Raw genomic sequence first — 4,490 nt, forward strand, 5'->3', positions numbered from 1 at the left:
TGTGTGTGTGTGTGTGTGTGTGTGTGTGTGTGTGTGTGTGTGTGGTGCTAGGGACTGAACTTAGGGTCTGGGTGTTGTCTAGGAGCTTTTATTGGCTCATGGCTAGTTCTCTGTCTTTTGAGACACAGCATCACTTCTAGCTTTTTGGTAGTTTATTGGAGATAAGCTACGTGTGGACTTTCCCACTCTAGCTGGCTTTGAACTGAAATCCTCAGATCTTAGCCTCCTGAGTAGCTAGGATTGTAGGTATGAGCCACTGGCACTGGTATGTAGTATGTTTTGAAATAGGGAAAGACCTGACAAACTGGTTCTAGTTCTTTTTCAAGATTGTTTTGGCTATTTTGAGTTCCTTGCAGTTTCACTTTAGAAATGAATTTTGGAACCAGCTTGTCAAATTTTACTAATAAACCAGTTTAGGTTTTTGTAGAAATTATCTTGAATCTGTAAGTCAACTTAAGAAGTATTTCCATTCTAACTATACTACATCTTCCAATCTATGAACATATAATGCCTTTCTGTTGCTTAAAACCTTCAATTTCTTTTAAAATTTTGTACTTTGCAGAGTATAAATTTTACATGTGTTTCATTTAATTTTTTCTAACATTTTGTTTTGATGCTATTGGTAATAGAATTGTTTTCTCGATTTCATTTGCAGATTGTCTGTTACAGGTATGTAGAAACAAATTTGATTTTTGTAAATTGATCTTGTATCTTAGAATCATGCTGATTCTGTTGTTATCTATTAGTCCTAACAGTTTTGTGTAGAACTTTCTATATAAGATGTTGTCTGCTAATACAATTTTGTCACTTTTCGTAGAGATGGGTTTTTTTTTGCCTAATTGCCCTAGCTAGAACCTTATGTTCAGTTAGAAATATCTAGAGTTGGCTGTACTTTTTTTTCCCATGATCCTCAGGAGAAGACATCATTCTGTCACAGTATGATATTAGCTTCTGGGTTTTTGTTTTGAGATGCCCCTTATCAGGTTGAGGATAATGGGCATCTATTTCAATTCCTCACTTCTGAGTGATTTCTATCATGAAAGAGCATTAGATTTATTTTTATTTTTTGTCAGTCATGGGGCTTGAACTCGGGGCTTGGGTGCTGTCTCTGAGCTCTTTTTGCTCAAGGCTAGCACTCTACTGCTTTAAGCCACAGCACCACTTCTGCTTTTCTGGTAGTTAAGTAGAGATAAGGGTCTCACAGACATTCCTGCCTGGGCTGGCTTTGAACTGATGATCCTCAGATTTCAGCCTCCTGAATAGCTAGGATTACAGGCATGAGTTACCAGCACCTGGCACACATTCAATTTTGTCAAATTACTTTTCTGGATCTATTGATAATGATCTTAAAATTATTCTTTTAATATAGTATAGTATAGAATATGAATTGTTTTGGATGTTAAAGTAAGTTGCATTTCTGGATAAATCCCAGTTGGTTATGATGGTTAATCCTTTATATATGTTTCTGGATTTGGTTTGCTACTATTTTGTTGAGAATGTTTGCTTCTATACAAGAGGTATTGTTCTGGGTTTTTTTTTGTTATCTTGCAATATCAGTGTTGTTTTGATACCAGAATAATACAAAAAATGAATTGGAAAGTGTTCCCACCTTTTCTATTTCTTGAAATAGTTCATGAAGAACTCAAATTAATTCTTCTTTAAATGTTTGTTAAAATTCAATAGCAAAGCCAGAGGAGCCTGTAGTTTTCTTTGTGGATAGTTTTTGGAGTTTTATTTTGCAGTACTGGGGATTGAACTAAGGGCCTTGCACTTGCTAGGTAGGTACTCTACCCCTTGAGCCAAGCCTCTAGTTCCTTTTTGCATTGGTCTCTTTTTGAGGTAGAGTCTTGCTTTATGCCCATGCCAGCCTAGGTCATGATCATTTTTCTTGGTTTCCTATGTCACTGGAGCTGACAGGGGTGTATCACTGTGCCCAGTCTTTGTGCCTCTTCTATATCTGAAAACACAGGCACACTACTGTACCTGGTATCTAGCCATTGGTTGAGATGAAGTATCAAGAATGTCCTTTCACTTGGCCTAAAACAACAATCCCTTGATCACTTTGTAGCTAGGATTACAGGCTTTAGCCACCTCATCTGGCTCGTTGTGGATAGTTTACTGAATCCCTCTATATATTATGTCTATTTGGATTTCTTTCTTTTCCTTCCCTCCCTCCCTCCCTTCCTTCCTTTCTCTCTTTCTTCCTTCTGCTTCTTCCCCCTTTTCCTTCTCTCCTCTCTCTCCTCTCCCCCTCCTTTTCTCCTCTTTCTTCTTCTCCCCCTCTCCCTTCACCCCTTCCCTCCTTTTCCCCTCTCCTTTCTCCTTCCTCCTCTCCCCTTCTCCATCTCCTTTTCCTCTTCTTTCTCCTCCTCTTGTTCCTCCTCCTCTTCCTTCTCTCTTCCTTCTCTTCCCCCCTTAGCCTATTTTACATCTTCCTCCTCCCTCCTCTTCTTATCCTCCACCTGTATTGGGGTTTACTTAGCCGTTTTAGTCACAGCTGATACTTTATCACTTGAGCCACACCTCAAGTCCAGCCTTTACTTTTTATGCTGGTAAATTGGAGATGGAGTCCTATGGACTTTTCTGACTGGGGATGACTTCAAACCATGATCTTAGCCTCCTATGTAGCTGACAGACATGGTAGCACCTGGCTTATATTGCTCTTGAATAAGTGTCAGTAATTTGAATCTTCCTAGAAATCTAAATGATCTAATTTGTTATCATGCAATAAATCACTAAATATGAATTTCATTTGAAATCCTAAGTCACTTTCCATTCATGTAATAGCTATTTCACTTCTTTATTTTATATATATTTTCCTTCATTACACAAATGCCAATCTCCTAGAAATCCCAAGTTTGTCAATATGCTGGGCACTAATCCCTGCCTCCCACATTTCTGCCTAATTGTTTATTCTCAGATCATTCTCTTGGTCATTTCTGATTAGCTCCACAAGCTTTTCCCCTCTTTTGCCACCTCCACTCTTTGATTTGTCCCAAGAAATTGCTCTTTTTGAAGAGTTTTAGTGTCATACTACATATTCCGTATGCCACTCTAACAGAAGCCAGTCAAAATTCTAGATTTCTGCAACAGATGAGAGTCTATTAAAGCATTTTGTAAAAATGAAGATGGTCCTTCATTCAGGTAGACAGAAATTCTATTATCTTTGCAAGTTTTCTGTAATACCAAAGCCATTCCAAATTAAAAAGACTTATTTTTCTTTTCTTTTTGGTGGTAGGGAGGGAATCTCAGGTCTTGCACATCTTAGGCAAACACTACTACTGAGCACCAATTTTTTTTTTAGTACTAGAGTTTGAACTTAAGACATTGCACTTGCTAGGCTGATAATTTACCATTTGAGCCACACTACAGTCCTGCTTTTTGCTGTTTATTTACTTTCTTTCTTAATCCCTTATCTATTGAATCTCATTCTGTGGGTTGTCTCATAGTTTTGATAATTGTTTCTCCTTTCAGTAAAGAATCTTTTTAATTTTATGTACTTTCATTTCTCTATTCTTATTCATATTTTGAGGAATTGGGGCTCTGTTTAGTAAGTAATTTCCTCTGCCTGTGACTTTAAATACTTTAAATTAAAAAAAACCTTTACATTAAAATTTAGGGAAAAAACATTTACAGTGTTGAGTTCTTTGATTCACTTGGAGCTGAACCTTAGCTTTTTCGGTTAAGGTTGGTACTCTACCACTTGAGCCACCTCTGGCTTTTTGGTGGTTAATTGGAGATAAAAGTCTTATTCACTTTCCTTCTGTGGTTGACTTTGAACAATGATCCTCATATTTCAGCCTCCCAATCAGCCAGGATTATAGGTGCAAACCACCAATGCAGGGCTTACAGGTGATTTTTGTATAAGGTGAGAGATAGGAGTCAAGTTTCAGCCCCCTGCAAGTGGATAATCAGCTTTCCCAGCACCATTTATTGAAAGAGATTATCTTACACAATAGAAGGTGGTTGAGAGTTAGCAGGGCAAGTTAAATGACTAGACTGAGAGCACACTTTATGCACATGTGTATGCAGGGAGGAGTAAGAAAGTGCAAGTCCAAGTATTTCACATTAATACTTGCTTTGCACTGAGTATTTAATAATATAGGATCATTCCTATGAAGGCCTGTCAGCAGGAGAAAAAATAAAACCTACAAAATAGTACATTGGCGGGGCTGGGAAGTTAGCTCAATGGTAGAGCGCTTGCCTTGCATGCATGAGGCCCTGGGTTCGATTCCTCAGCACCACATAAGCAGGAAAAAAACTGGAAGTGGCGATGTGGCTTAAGTAGTAGAGTGCTAGCCTTGAGCTGAAGAGCTGAGGGACAGCGCCCAGGCCCAGAGTTCAGGCCCCACGACCGGACCAAAAAAAAAAAAAAAACAAAACCCCAAACCCAAAAACCAAACCAAAACAAACAAAAAACAAAATAGTACATTTGCAACAAAGCAAAAAACTTCACCAGTAACTTGTGAAGGATTGCAGGCCCAGCAAGG

The sequence above is a fragment of the Dipodomys ordii genome, unplaced genomic scaffold (genome assembly GCF_000151885.1).
Source record: "Dipodomys ordii isolate 6190 unplaced genomic scaffold, Dord_2.0 Scaffold154, whole genome shotgun sequence".
NCBI lineage: Eukaryota > Metazoa > Chordata > Mammalia > Rodentia > Heteromyidae > Dipodomys > Dipodomys ordii.